The sequence below is a fragment of the Loxodonta africana genome, chromosome 4 (assembly GCF_030014295.1).
Source record: "Loxodonta africana isolate mLoxAfr1 chromosome 4, mLoxAfr1.hap2, whole genome shotgun sequence".
Lineage (NCBI taxonomy): Eukaryota > Metazoa > Chordata > Mammalia > Proboscidea > Elephantidae > Loxodonta > Loxodonta africana.
This window is the reverse complement of record NC_087345.1, coordinates 83788379-83804574: the sequence shown is the minus strand read 5'-3', so window position 1 is coordinate 83804574 and position 16196 is coordinate 83788379.

Below are 16196 nucleotides of genomic sequence, written 5' to 3'. Positions count from 1 at the left end.
CTTCCTTTTCTATGTTCAGGAATAGTTTGCATAGTATTGGTGTGGGCTTTTCTCTGAATGTTTGGTAAACTCTCCAGTGAACCTATCTGGGCCAGGACTATTTTGTTGGGAGTTTTTTAATTACATTTTCCATCTCTTCTCTTGTTATGGGTCTGTTCAGACTTTCTACTTCAGTTTGTGTTGGTTTAGGTAGGTAGTGTGTTTCTAGAAATTTGTCCATTTCCTCTAGTTTTCAAATTTATTGCAGAAAAGTTTTTCATAGTACTCTGTTATGATCCTTTTTATTTCAGTTGGGTCTGTTTTAATGTCCCCCATTTGATTTCTTATTTGGGTTGTTGGCTTCCTCCTGTTTTTCTGTTGTCCATTTGGCCAATGGTTTGCATTTTTGTTAATCCGTTAAAGAAACAGCTTTTGGTTTTGTTGATTCTTTTTTTTTTTTTTTTCCTAATCTCTATTTCATTTTTTTCTGCTCTGATCTTATTATTTCCTTTCTTCTGGGGGTTGTGGACTTCTTTTGCTGCTCTCTTTCTATTTGCTCAAGTTGTAAAGCTAACATTTTTATTTTATCCCTTTTTCTTTTTTGATGTGTGCATCTATTGCTATAAATTGGCCTCTGAGCACCAATGAGTTTTCATTCTCATTTGATTCTAGGATTTTTTTGATTCCATCTTTGATTTCTTCTATTACCCAGTGTTTTTTAAGCAAGGTGTTTCCATGCGTTTGATTTTTTTTCTTCTTGCTCTTACTGTTACTAATTTCTACTTTGATGGCACTGTGACCAGAGAAGATGCTTTGTATTATCTCAGTGTTTTGGGTTTTGTCAAGGGTTGTGATCTATTCTGGAGAACATCCCGTGTGCATTGGAAAAGAATGTATACTTTGCTGCTGTTGGGTGGAGTGTCTCTCTCTATATATATATCTATGAGGTCAAGTTGGTTGATTGTGGCCTTAGATCTTCTGTATCTTTGTTGAGTTTCTTTCTAGATGTTCTGTCGTTTCCCAAGAGTGGCATGTTGAAGCCTCCTGCTATTATTGTGGAGCTGTCAATTTCTCTTTTCAATGCTGTTAGAGTTTGTTTTTTGTATTTTTGGATCCCTGTCATTGGGTGTGTAGCTATTTATTATGGCTATGTTATCTTAGTGGATAGTCCCTTTAATCACTATATAATGCCCTTTCTTGTCTTTTATGGTCGCTTTTGCCCTGAAGTCTATTTTAGTATTGCCACTTTGCTAATTTTTAGTTGCTGTTTGCTAGATATATTTTTTTCTATCCTTTGATTTTCAACATATTTATGTCTTTGTTTCTAAGGCATGTCTCTTGTAGACAGTACATTGATTGGTTTTTTTCTTTTTTTTTTTTTTAATCCATTCTGTCACTCTCTATCTCCTTATTGGTACATTTAAGCAGTTTACATTCAAAGTGATTATTGACAGGTGTGAATTTATTGCTGTCATTTTGTAGTGCTTTTTTTTTAATGGTGCTGTTTTGTTTGTTCATCTTACTCTCCTGTACTGAGCTATTTTTGTTTCTGGATTTTCATTTCTTTCATTAAGGATTTTGTGTTTACTGAGACTTTATTTTTTTCTTCTATATTTTGATGAGTAGGTTTGTTAAATTTCTTTGTGGTTACCTTGAAATTTACCCCTATATTCCTAAGTTTGAACTAATCTTTTATTACTTGATATCATCTTGACTTTTTATTTGAAAGTTCTCTACCTACACCGTGTATTCCCCTTTTATTGTTCTGATCTTGTTGTCATTTACAGATTGATATCTCTGGTTCCTTGTTGTAAATCTTTTAGTTTTGTTTTTTCCTTGAGAGTCCATTATCTAGGGTGGCATCTAGCTGATGCTGTCTTGTGTCCTAGTGTCCAGGTGTTGTATGATGTTGCTGGTTCACTAACCAAAGAACTTCCTTTAATAATTCTTGTAAGTTTTGTTTGGTTTTTCATACTCCATTAATATCTGTTCATCTGGAAATGTCCTGATTCCACTATCATATCTGAGCAAGAGTTTTGAAGGATATATTATTCTTGTGTAACATTTTTTTCTTTCAAGGTGTTATATATGTTATCCCATTGCCTTCTTGCCTGCATGATTTCTGCCAAATAATCAGAGCTTAGTCTTATTGTTTCTCCTTCGTATGTGAATTTTCTTTTTTCTCTAGCTGCCCTTAGGATTCTTTCCTTGTCTCCGGTTTTGGCAAGTGTGATTACAATATGTCTTGGTGACTTTTTTGGGGGTCTAATCAATATGGACTTTGTTGAGCTTCTTTGATGGTTATCTTTCATGATAATTTAGGGAAGTTTTCTGTCAGCAAATCTTCAATGATCCTCTCGGTGTTTTTCCATGTTCTTCTCCTGTTCTAGAACTCCAATTACGTGCAAATTTTTGCTCTTGATTGTATTCCACAAAGTTCTTAGATTTTCTTCATTTATCTTTGTTCTTTTCTCTGATTTTTCCTCTAAGTGATATCCAAGGATTTGTCTTCAATTTTGCTGATCTTGTCTTCCATTGTTTCAAATTAACTCCTAAAAACCCTCTATTGGGGGTTTTTCTGAAAAAAAAAAAACGTTTTTCTGAAATCTTGTTTATCTTTTGGATATCAATTGCTGTTTTTGTATGATTCCTAATTGTTATTTATTCTTAAATTTTGTTCTTCTATTGTTTTCCTGAATTCTTCCATTCCTTTGTGTTTTCCCTGATTTCTTCTGTGTTTTCTCTGATTTTGTCTATGTTTTCATGATTTTCTCTATTTTTCCTTAGTTTTCTCTGTATTTTTCTTGATCTCTTTCCTAATCTCTTGGAGGCCTTGAATACTTGGCTTTTGAATTCCCTATCAGGTAGTTCTAGTGCCTTTTCTTCTACCAGAAAGACATCTGGTGTTTTATTTTGGTCACTTACAGGAACCATCCTTTCCTGTTTTTTCATATGTTTAGGTATTATCTGCTGTCTGCAAGACGTTCGGGAATTATTTGCTTTGTTTATTGACTGTAGATTTGTGTAGGCTTTTAGTGCTCCTTTTGCTTTTATTTGTTTCTGTCTGGATAGGCAAGCTGAGTGTATTTTGTTGCTTCCTCATCTGTAGGCATGATAGTTCTTACTATCTTGTTCAGGTGGGCAGGACAGGTGGCTCAGTTATGATGCAAAATGGCAGGTCCAGCAGTGGGGTGGGTGGAGATGGATCATTTTTCTGTAGTAGGAGTTGGATTGGCAGGGCAGGGACAAGGATGGTGTGGGGTGTGGTTCATAGGTCTTCACCAGTCCCACATGGGAGCTCAGTTCTTGGCTGGGTGGCAGCATGGGGTGGGGACCAGCCGTTCAGAGGTCGATGCTTGTCTCCTCAGGGGAACATTACCTGGCAGGGTGGGGTAGGGGAGCAGGGATCCACAGAGATTAGAGAGCCCTGGCCAGGGGTGGTGTGGGTCAGGGTACATGATCCGAAGATTGCACCAGTGCTGTTTGGAGGTTTAGTGCTCGGTAGGTTGGGGCTGAGAGCACATGGATCAAGGGCCAGGATTCCAGGAGCCCATGCTAGTGCCATTCAGGGGCACGGTCCCCAGATGGGTGGGGCTGGAGGGAAGTGCAGTGCAAGGTCCGGGGGTCCAGAGATCTGCACTGGTGCCACTCAGGGACACATCACTTGGCAGGGCAGAGCCTGTGAGCAGTGTGGGGGTGTGGTTTTGGGGTCCAGAGGTCCACACAGATCCCATTCAGAGGCAGGGAGTTCAGTGGGCAGTGCAAAGAGGCAGGAGGTAAGGGAAAGGATGTAATGTGAGGAGCTAGGTGAGAGAAACAAATGCACAAAAAAGAAAAAAATAGCTACACATTAGTAGCTGACAGGTAGGGGTGGGACAGCCCCATGTGCCAGCTGTTCTCTACCTGAGTGAGGTGGCATGGCCCGCTGAGAAGGGGAGAAGGTAGTGCAAGGGGCTAGGTGGGAAGGAGAAATTAAAAGGAAGGGAAAGGGAGAGAAGAAACATATATATATATATATATATATATAGCATTGAGGGAATGGGCCTTTGGAGGCAGGGCAGAATCCGTGTGTCAGCGAACAGGAGTCTCTCTTACATGGCAGCACAGCACAGTCTGTCAGGATGGGACAAAGGCAGCACGGAGGTGAGGTGGGAGGAAAAAGAAAAAAGGAGAAAGGGAAATAAAAATAAAAATATGGCATGAGGGTGGCAACCAGTGGGGGAGAGTGCAGACCCAGGGCATCAGTGAGGGATTATCTCTCTGCTTGAGTGACTTGGCCCCTTGGAAAGCAGCAGAGGCAGAGCACAGGCCAGAATCATGAGGGATGGGAAAGTGTGTACCTCTGATTACCAGGTTCTTGTCTCCTGTTGGGAGCTCTATGAATCTATCTTCCCATACTCCCTATCCTGGGTCACTTGTGGCTGTGCTACAAAATGGAGAAGCTGCGTTAGCTGGCAGAGGACTTCCACTCTGTAGTTCTCCTCATTCTTGGTTCTCTGTCAGATTCTTCTTCCATTTGCTGCTTAATCTAATTCTTTATCCCTTCATTTGATGCTTAGGGTTCCAGGATTGATGCTTCTATCTCTTTTACTTAGTTTCTAAGGTCTCTGCTACAGAGGGACAGCATGGTGTTTCTGTCTATAGTGCCATTTTGGCTCTGCCTCTAGGCTTTCTTCTTAATTCTCTCTAATTCTCTTCAACATTATGAACACACACAACTCTCAATAACTTCAACTTCCATCCATATGCTGATGATGGATTTTTTATTTGAATTTGAACTCCCAATATGAAATTCCACTACTTGGAAAGAAATTCAAGTCTTTTAAGGATGTCATTGAAAGACTGCTTTACTTGTTTATTTCTAAGGGTATAAATGAAGGGGTTCAACAAAGGGGCAACAGATGTAGGGAGCAGAGAAACTATCTTATTAATGGCTACCCCCTCCTTTGCCAAAGGTTTGATATAGATAAACATGCAGCTGCCATAAGTCATAGAAACCACAATAATGTGGGAAAAACAAGTACAAAATGCTTTGTTCTTTTGCTGGGCAGAGGGTAATCTCAGAATGGTCTTAATGATTAATATGTAGGAAAGAACTATACACACAAGATTCATTATGAGGATAAGCACAGCACCGACTATAACCAACTGCTCTATGAACCATGTGTCTGAACATGAATTCCTCAGTATTGGAGAAGCATCACAGTAAAAATGGTCAATGATAGAGTCACAAAATTCAAGACAGAGGCTCAAACCAAGGGGTGGGAGGATAATCAATAAGGCAAACACCCAACAAGAGAGGATGAGAATCCTGCAGACTCTGTCATGCATGATGATCATGTAATACAAGGGTTTACAGATGGCCACATAGCGGTCATAGGACATAACAACCAAGAGAAAAAATTCTGTAGCTGCAAAGAGAACAACAAAAAACAATTGGCTGAAACAGGCTTTGATAGTAATGGCTCTATCACCAGTTGATAAGATGTGCAGGTATCTAGGGACGCACGCAGTTGTCATTAAGATTTCTAAGAGCGAAAAATTCTGAAGAAAAAAATACATAGCTGTTTTCAGGTGAGAATCAACCAAGATGAGAGAAATGATGATCAGATTGCCAAGTACACTTAACATATATGTGATAGAGAGATAGATGAAAATCAAAATCTGTAGTTGTGGGTCATTTGTAAATCCCAGCATGGTGAATGCTGTTATTGCTGAGTGGTTTCTCATCATTGACTTCACACTACTGTTCAATCTTCATATAAAAGTCACATAAACTGAATCTGAAGAGCAATGTCAAAAATGACAGAATCAGACAGTTGTAATAAGTGTCAATTAAGCCCCCACTCACATGCATTTTCTTCTAATACTTGATCATCAGTCTTTGATGGGGAGTCTCTCTCAAACTCAATGAAATGTAACACAGGGAAGCTATGCTTTAGGAGGTTTTCTTGAAAATTACTGCTATTGGAATTGTTCCAAATTTTCCAGGATTTCCTATTCACTATTTCCAATTTATTATATACTTGAAGCCTATAATTTCATTGAGATTTCCCATTAGATTAGGAGTTAACTGCATTTGAGATTTATTTTGATTGGTCATAGAGTCTCTTAGTTCTCCCAAAAGTTATATACTCAAAATCTGAATCCTAAAGTTCCTTTGTTTCAAGCTCTGTGGCCTGAAAAAAATGAAGAAGATGGTCATAATACCCTACCTAGATTCTCCAGATCTCTCCCCTACAAATTAAGACATTATTTAAAGGTCAAGGTAAATTTCTCCTTGAAAGCAGTCATCTGAGGGCTCTTTTTCTTGTGTTTTTCTAAATTCTTGTTATTCACCTATTCTCCATCTTTGCCCACAGATGAAAGAGCTTGGACTCTTGACTACACGTTGGGTAAAAAGTACAAAGAGTTGAAGAATATCATTATACACTTTGCTTTCCCTCTAGCTATTATGGCAGATGCAGCACTGGAAGTGCTCACTTATTTATGCCAAGAAATTTGGAACACTGCTACCTGGGTAACCAACTGGAAGAGATCTATATTTATGCCTATTACAAAGATAATTTCCAAATGTGGAAATTATCAAACAGTATCACTACTATAACACAAGTAAAATTTTGCTGAATTTCATTCAAAAATCATTGCAGCACTAAGTACATCAAGAGGGAACTATCAGTATTCAAGCTGGATTCAGAAAAGGACATGGAATGAGGGATATCATGGATCCTAACTGAAAGAAAAGAATACCAGCAAGATGTTTACCTGTGTTTTAGTGACTATGCAAAGGCATCCCACAGTGTGAATTATGACAAATTACAGATAACATTGTGAACAATGAGAATTCCAGAACACTTAATTGTGCTCATGAAGAACCTGAACATAGATCAAGAGGTAGTCATTTGAACAGAACAAGAGGATGCTGAGTGGTTTAAAGTCAGGAAAGGTGTGTGTCAGGTTGTACTTTTCACCATATTTATTCAATCTGTATGCTGACTGAATAATCCGAGAAGCTGGAATATATAAAGAAAGGCATAAAGATTCGAGGAAGACTCAATACCAACTTATGTTATGCAGATGACACCACCTTCCTTGCTGAAAGTGAAGAGGACTTGAAGCACTTACTGATGAATATCAACAACTACAGCCTTCAGTATGGATTACACCTCAACATAAAGAAAACAAAAATCCTCACAATTGGACCAATAAGCAACATCTTGATAAATGAAGAAAAGATTGAGGTTGTCAAGGATTTCATTTTACTTGGATCCACAGTCAGCAACCATGGAAGTAGAGGATGCATTGTATTGGGCAAATCTGCTGAAAAAAGATCTCTTTAAAGTGTTAAAAAGCAAGGATGTCACTTTGAGGACTTTGCGCCTGACCCAAGCCATGGTGTTTTCAATCGCCTCATAAGCATATGAAAGCTGGACGATGAATAAGGAAGATGGAAGAAGAATTGACTCCTTTCAGTTTTGATGTTGCCAAAGAATATTGAATATACCATGGACTGCAAAAAGAATAACATACCTGCCTTGGAAGAAGTACATCCAGAATGTTCCCTAGAAGTGAAGATGAGGAAAATTTGTCTCACATACTTTGGAAATGTTATCAGAAGTGACCAGTCCCTGGAAAAGGACACCATGCTTCGTAAATTGGAGGGCCAATGAAAAAGAGGAAGACTTCAACCAGGTGGATTGACACAATGGCTGCAACAATGGGCTCAAGCATAACAATGACCATAAGAGTGATGTGGTGTTTCATTCTGTTGTACATAGGGTTGCTATGAGTTGGAACCAACTCAATGGCTCCTAACAACAACATTAGGGCAGAAGTATGATACATGTATCAGTACAGCACAGGATTGAGGTATGGAACCTAGAAAAATTTGTCTGGAAAAAACATCTCTGTCATCTAATACCTAGGTCACCTTGGGCAAGTTATTTAACCTCTCTGCACTCCCAGTTCCTTAATCCATAAAATCAGTTAACAAATACACTACATCATAGAGTTCTGTGAGGTTTAAATGAGGTAAACCATGTAACATACTTACAATAGTATGTAGCCCACAGGTGAGGCAGGACTGAGATGGTGGAATAGTCAAATGCTTCTTGTTGTCCCTCTTACAACAAAGACCAGAAAAAAACAAGTGAATTGGATATATATGACAATCTAGGAACCCTAAGCATTAAGACAAAGCTGAAGAATCAGACTGAGCAACACATATAAGGAGAGAAAATTCAAAAGCAATGGAAACAGGGAATTACAGATTGCGAGATAACAAGCATCCTGCCAGGGCACACACAGGCTGAGGAGAGCAACAACATCCCAAGTGAAAACCCGCCCCATCTGGTGCAACTAAGCAGCAGTAAATATGCAAGCACCCCCAGAACCAAACATGAGCAGCACTAGACTTGCAAAACTTAAGTGTAACCTCCCAACCCAGCATGTATGCACCACACCCCTCCCCCCACCAGAACTCCACACCAAGGAACACTCCCTTCTCATCCATCCCCTCTCCTGCTCAGACACCAGTACTGTGGCTTTCAGCACTGCCACACCCCTAAGCCAGGACCTCACAGCCCAGTTCAGAGACACCCACCTCTTCACCCAGCTACTGGCATATGGGGTCAATCAATTTGCAGTACATTCACCCCTACCGATTACCCTGATCTGGCATGACACAGACAGATTAGGAAAAAAGGGGCAGGGTTTCCAGCTGAAGCCCATTTTCAACTGCAGCAGCCCAAGTGGTAATTGTAGATTTGTGGCACTTGACACCACCCTGCTTCCTAAGAAGGAGCCTCACAGACCCACAGCAGGTGCCAGAGAGTTGGTGGTACCACCCACTGCATATAGCTGCCCATGAGAGGGTCCTGAGGACAGTGGTACTTCCTGATCCCTCTAGCAAATGGCACAAACACCCGAGGACCAGCTACACTATCCCCCTCCCACATGCTCTAATGGACAGAGGTACCCAAGGGCAGCCAACAGCCCCCTACCTTGTTCCCCACATCACCGACCACTGCAACCATAGACTTGTGCCTGCTCTAAACTCCCCCATGTGGCCTGCTGCCCAGAGCCTTAGGTGAGAGTCTCCACACCACACACTTGGTATCTGACAGCCCGGGCACCTGCTTCCCGACCAACTGGTAAGCAGTGGAGCACACACACAGTACCTAATCTAATGACCAGGGAGAACAACCCCTGAACCAATATCTAGGTGACCGGCAGGACAGATTCATTACCTCACCAAAAACACCACATATATCTTCAGCAGCCCTGAAAGAACAGTGAATAGACTCCCAGGCTCACACATCTAGTAACTGCTCCAATCACCTGGAGACAGCAGGTGAGGGCTTCAACAAGGCAAGATTAACAACCAGAGTAGCACACATGCCCAGCCTATTCGGACATATCAAAACAAAACAGAAATTCAGGTGCAATAAACAACAACAACAAAAAAAGAATAATAAGTAAATAAATATAATAACGTATTAATGCCTCGGAGATACAATGGTCAATATAAAATCACATAAAGAAGCAGAACAAGATGGCTCCAGCAAGATACCAAGACAAAAAAAAAACAGAAAACTTTCCAGAAAAAGATAAGGCAATGGAACTGCCTGATAAAGAATTGAAAAGACTAATATACAGTGCTCTCCAAGATCAAGAAGAATATCAGGCAAAACACAAACCTAACCAAGGAACACCCAGACAAAGCAATAGGAGAACTCAGGAAAAACATACAAGAAAAAAATGACAGAATAAACAGACTCCTAGAAACCATACAAAAATAGCAACTAGAAATCCAAAAGACTAATAAGAAATTTCAGAATTAGACAACTCAATAAAAGGTCATAGTAGCAGAATTGAGATAAAGGAAGTCAGGATTACTGAAATTAAAGGTAAATTCCTTGACACCAATTTGTTTCAGGAAAAATCAGAAAAAGAATGAAGAAAAATAAAGAATGCCTCAGAATTACGTGGGATACTATCAAAAGAAAAAACCTGTGAGAGATCAGAGTACCAGAACAGCAGGGGATAATAGAAAACACAGAGAGAATTGTCAAAGATTTGCTGGCAGAAAATTTCCCTAAGATTATGAAAAACAAGAAGATATCTATCCAAAAAGCTCAATGTAACTCATACAGGAGAGACTCCCAAAGAAAGTCACCAAGACATATCATAATGAAACTTGCCAAAACCAAAGACAAAGAAAGAATCCTGAGAGCAGCTAGGGCTAAACAAAAGTCACCAACAAAGGAGAATCAATAAAACTAAATGCTGATTACTCAGAAGAAACCGTGGAGGCAAGAAGGAAATGAGATGACATATATAAAACTTCAAATGAAAAAGTTTTCCAGCCAATAATCATATATCTAACGAAATTGTCTCTCAAATATGATGGCGAAATTAGGTCATTTCCATATAAACACAACTTAATGGGATATGTAAAAACCAGACCAAACTTACAAGAAATATTAAAGGGAACCCTCCATGTAGAGAACCAACAACATCAGATTACAATCCTAGACTAGGACACAGGACAGATCAACCAGATACCAACCCAAATAAGGAATTCACAAAAACAAAACAGAGTTAGAAGACTGAAAATAGGGAACCAGAGACACCAATATATAAACAACCACAACATGAAAACAAAAAAGAGGGAATAAATGGTGTAGTCATAGAACTTCCACACAGAGAGGAAGTCTAGGTGATATCAAGAAATAAAAGACTGGTTTAAACTTAGAAAAATAAAGGCAAACTTCAAGGTAACCACAAAGGAAGCCAACAAACCTACCCATCAATATAAAAAAGAAGAAAAACATAAAGACTCAGTAAACACAAAATCAACAATAATGAAAGAGATGAAAAGAAAATCCACAAACGAAAAGAACTCAGCACAGAAAATTAAGCAGAGCAAAGAAACTATCAACACCACAAAAAATGTATGCAACACAATAACAGCAATAAACTCAAATGTATCAATAATTACTCTGAATGTAAATGGCCTAAATACATTAGTAAAGAGACATAGAGAGGCAGAATGGGTAAAAAAAACATGATCCATCTGTCTGCTATATACAGGGGACACACCTTACACACAAAGACATAAACAAATTAAAGCTCAAAGGATGGGAAAAAATATATCAAGCAAACAATAACCAAAAAAAGCTGGAGTGACAATACTAATCACCAATAAAATAGACTTAAAAGCAAAATCCACCATAAAGGATAGCGAAAGACATTATATAATGATTAAAGGGTCAATACACCAGGGGAAAATAACCATAATAAATATATAGGCACCCTACGACAGGGTTACAAATACATATTTAAAAAACTATCAACATTGAAAAGAGAAACACTTCCACAATGATAGTAGGAGACTTCAAGACATCCTTTGGGTGAAGGACAGAACATCTGGAAAGAAAGTCAATAAAGATACAGAAGATCTAAATGCTGCAATCAACCAACTTGACCTCATAGGCATATACAAAACAGTCCACTCAACAGCAGCAAAGTATACATTCTTTTCCAACACACATGGAACATTCTCCAGAAAAGATCACATTTTAGGCCACAAAGCAAGCCTTAACAAAATCTAAGACATCTAAATAATACAAAGCATCTTCTCTGATCATAATCCCATAAAAGTAGAAAAAATAACATAAAAAGCAAGGGAAAAAAATCAAGTACACAAAAACTGAATAAAACCTTGCTTAAAATCTACTGGGTAATAGAAGAAATCAAGTATGGAATAAAAAAAATTCATTAAGTCAAGTGAGAATGAAAACACATCTTACCAAAACTTTTGAGACACAGCAAAAGCAGTGGTTAGAGGTCAATTTATAGCAATAAATGCACACATCAAAAAAGAAGAAAGGGCCAAAATCAAAACATTAATCTTACAACTCAACAAATAGAAAGAGAGCAGCAAAAGAAATCTTCAGGCACCAAAAGAAGGAAAGAATAAAGATTAGAGCAGAAATAAATGAAACAGAGAACAGGAAAACAATAGAAAGAATCAAGACCAAAAGTTGATTCTTTGAAAAGATCAACAAAATCAACAAGCCCATGGACAACCTGACAAAAGAAAAAGAGGAGAGGAAGCAAATAACACAAATAAGAAATGAAACGGGAGATATCACAACAGACCAAACTGAAATAAAAAGGATCTTAACAAAAAATAGGAAAAATTGCACTCCAACAAATTTGAAAACCTAGAGGAAATGGACAAATTTCTAGAAACACATTACCTACCTAAACTAATACAAACTGAGGTAAAATAATAATAAAAAATAAACAGACCCATAATAAAAGAAGAAACTGAAGAGGTAATTTAAAAAAAAAAAAAATCCCAACAAAAAAAGGCCCTGGCCTGGATGGCTTCACTGGAGAATTTTGCCAAACTTTCAAAGAAGCACTAACGCCAATACTACTCAAGCTATTTCAGAGCATATAAAAGGAAGGAATACTCTCTAACTCATTCTATGAAGCCAGCATAACCGTAATACCAAAGCCAGAAAAGACACCACGAAAAAGAAAACTACAGACCAATAAACCTCGTGAACATAGACACAAAAATTCTCAACAAAATGCTAGCCAGTAGCATTCAACAGTATATCAAAAAATAATACATCATAACCAAGTGGGAGTCATATCAGGTATTCAAAGATAGTTCAACATTGGAAAATAATCAACATAACCCACCACATAAACAAAACAGAAGAATCACAAGATCGTATCAATTGACACAGAAAAGGCATTTGACAAAGTTCAACACTCATTCCTGATAAGAAACTCTCAGCAAAATAGGAATTGAAGGGAAATTCGCCACATAATAAAGGGTATTTATACAAAACCAACAGCCAACATCATTCTAAATGGAGAGAGACTGAAAACATTCCCCTTCAGAACAGGACCCAGACAAGGATGCCCTTTATCCTTGTTCTTATCAACATCATGCTGGAAGTCCTAGTTATAGCAATAAGGCAAGAAAAAGAAATAAAGGGCATCCAAATTGTAAGGAAGCAGTTAAACTTTCCCTACTTGCATATGATATGATCTAATACACCCAACCCAAACCCAGTGCTGTCGAGTCGATTCTGGCTCATAGCGACCCTATAGAACAGAGTAGAACTGCCCCACAGAGTTTGCAAGGAGCACCTGGTGGATTTGAACTGCCATCCCTTTGGTTAGCAGCCATAGCACTTAACCACTACGCCACCAGGGTTTCCATCTAATACACAGAAAACCAAAAAAAAAAAAAAAAAAAAAATCCACAAGAAATCTACTGGAACTAACAGAAGACGTCTCAAAGTAGCAAGATGCAAGATTAAAACCCACCAAAAAAAGGTTAACATACAAAAATTAGTTGGATTCCTCTACAACAGCAAAGAGAACTTCAAAAAGGAAATCCCCAAATCAATACCGTTTACAATAGCCCCCAAGAAGATAAAATACTTAGGAATAAATCTAACCAGGGTTGTAAAAGACCTATACAAAGAAAACTACAAAACACTACTGCAGGAAACCAAAAGAGACCTACATAAATGGAAAAGCACACCATGCTCATGGATAGGAAGACTCAACATTGTGAAAATATCAATTCTATCCAAAGCTATCTACAGATAAAATGCAATCCCAGTCCAAATTGAATGGCATTTTTTAATGAGGTGGAGAAAAAAAAATCACCAACTTTATATTGAAAGAGAAGAGCCCCCAGATAAGCAACGCACTACTGAAAAAGAAGAAACAAAGTGGGAAGCCTCACACAACCTGATTTTAGAACCTTTTTTATAGCCACAGTAGTCAAAACAACCTGGTACTAGTACAACAACAGACACACAGACCAATGGAACAGAATTGAGAACCCTGACACAAATCCATCCGTCTATGAGCAGTTAATATTTGACAAAGGGCCAAAGCCCATTAAATGGGAAAAAGACAGTCTCTTTAACAAATGGTGCTGGCAGAACTGGATGTCCATCAGTAAAAAAATAAAACCAGATCCATACCTCACACCATACACAAAAACTAACTCAAAATGGATCAAAGACCTAAATAAAATCTAAAATAATAAAGATCATGGAAGAAAAAATAGGGACAACGCTAGGGGCCCTATATACATGGCTTAAACAGTGTACAAACCATAATTATCAATGCACAAACACCAAAAGAGAAGCTAGATAACTGGGTTGTTGTTGTTGTTAGGTGCCGTCAAGTGGGTTCCAACTCACAGCAACCCTACGTACAACAGAAAGAAACACTGCCTGGTCCTGCACCACATCCTCAAAATTTTTGTTATGCTTGAATCCATTGTCGCAGTCACTGTGTCAATCCATCTCCTTGAGAGTCTTCCTCTTTCTCACTGACCCTCTACTTTACCAAGCATGATGTTCTTCTCCAGGGACTAGTCCCTCCAGATAACACATCCAAAGTGTGTGAGACATAGTCTTGCCATTCTTGCTTCTAAGAGCATTCTGGCTGTACTTCCAAGACAGATCTGTTCATTCTTCTAGCAGTTCCTGGTATGTTCAATATTCTTCACCAATGTCATAATTCAAAATTCTTCTTCAGCCTTCCTTATTCATTGTCCAGCTTTTGCATGCATATGAGGTGATTGAAAACACCACTTGGGTCAGGCACACCTTAGCCTTCAAGGTGACATCTTTGTTTTTAACACATTAAAGAGATCTTTTGCAGCAGATTTGCCCAATGCAATCCACTGTTTGATCCCTTAACTGCTGCTTTCGTGAGTGTTGATTGATCCAAGTAAAATGAAATCCTTGAAAACTTCAAACTTTTCACCATTTGTCATGATGTTGCTTATTGGTCTGGTTGTGAGGATTTTTGTTTCCTTATATTGAGATGCAATCCCTACTGAAGGCTGTGGTCTCTGGTGAGCTCATAAAAATTAAACAGTTATGCTCATCAAAAGAATTCAAGAAACAGTAAAAAGAAAGCTTCCATACTGGGAAAAATTGGGGGCTAAAACATACCCAACAAGAGTCTAATCTCTAAAATCTACAAAATATTTCAACACCTCAATAACAAAAAGAGAAATAATGTAATTAAAAAATGGGCAAAGGATATGACCAGACACTTCACCAAAGAAAACATTTAGGTGGTCAACAGACACTGAGGAAATTAGCCATTAGAGAAATGCAAATCAAAACTACAGAGATACCATCTCACCCCAACAATACTGGCACTAACCCAACAAACACAAAATAACAAAGGTTGGAGAGGTTGTGGGGAGATTGGAATCCTTATGCACAGCTGGTGGGAATATAAAATGGTACAACCACTTTGGAAAATGATATGGCACTGGCTTAAAAAGCTAGAAATAGAAATACCATAAGATCCAGCAATCCCACTCCTAGGAATATACCCAAGAGAAATAAGAGCCATAACATGAATCGGCATACGCACACCCATGCCTACTGCAACACTATTCACAATAGCAAAAAGATGGAAACAAACTAAATGCCCATCAATAGATGAATGAATAAACAAATTATGGTACATGCATACAATGGAATGCTACGCAACAATAAAGAACAGTGATGAATCTGCAAACATTTCACGACATGGATGAAACAAGTCAATCATAAAAGGACAAATATTGTATGAGACCACTATTATAAGAACTCAAGAAAAGGATTACACAGAGAAAAAAGCATTCTTTGATGGTTATGAAGGTGGGGAGGGAAGAAAAGGGGAAATCACTAACTACATAGTAGACAAGTGTCAACTTTGGTGTAGGGAAAGACAACACACAATATAGGGGAAGTCAGCACAACTGGACCAAAGCAAAAACATAGAAGTTTCTTACACATATCCAAATACTTTGAGAGACTGAGTTGCTAGGGCTCGGGTATGGGGACCATAGTCTCGGGGGACATCTAGGTCAACTGGCACAACATAGTTCATGAAAAAATGTTCTATATCCCACTTTGGTTAGAAGCATCTGGGGGTCTTAAAAGCTTGCAAGCTGCATCTAAGATATATCTGTTGATCCCATCCCACCTGGAGCAAAGGAGCATGAAGAAAACCAAAGACACAAGAAAAATATTAGCCCAAAAGACTAAAGGACCACATGAACCTGAGACGCCACCAGCCTGAACTAGATGGTGTCCAGCTACCAACACCGGCTGCTCTGACAGGCATCACAACAGAGTCCCAGACAGAACAGGAGAAAAATG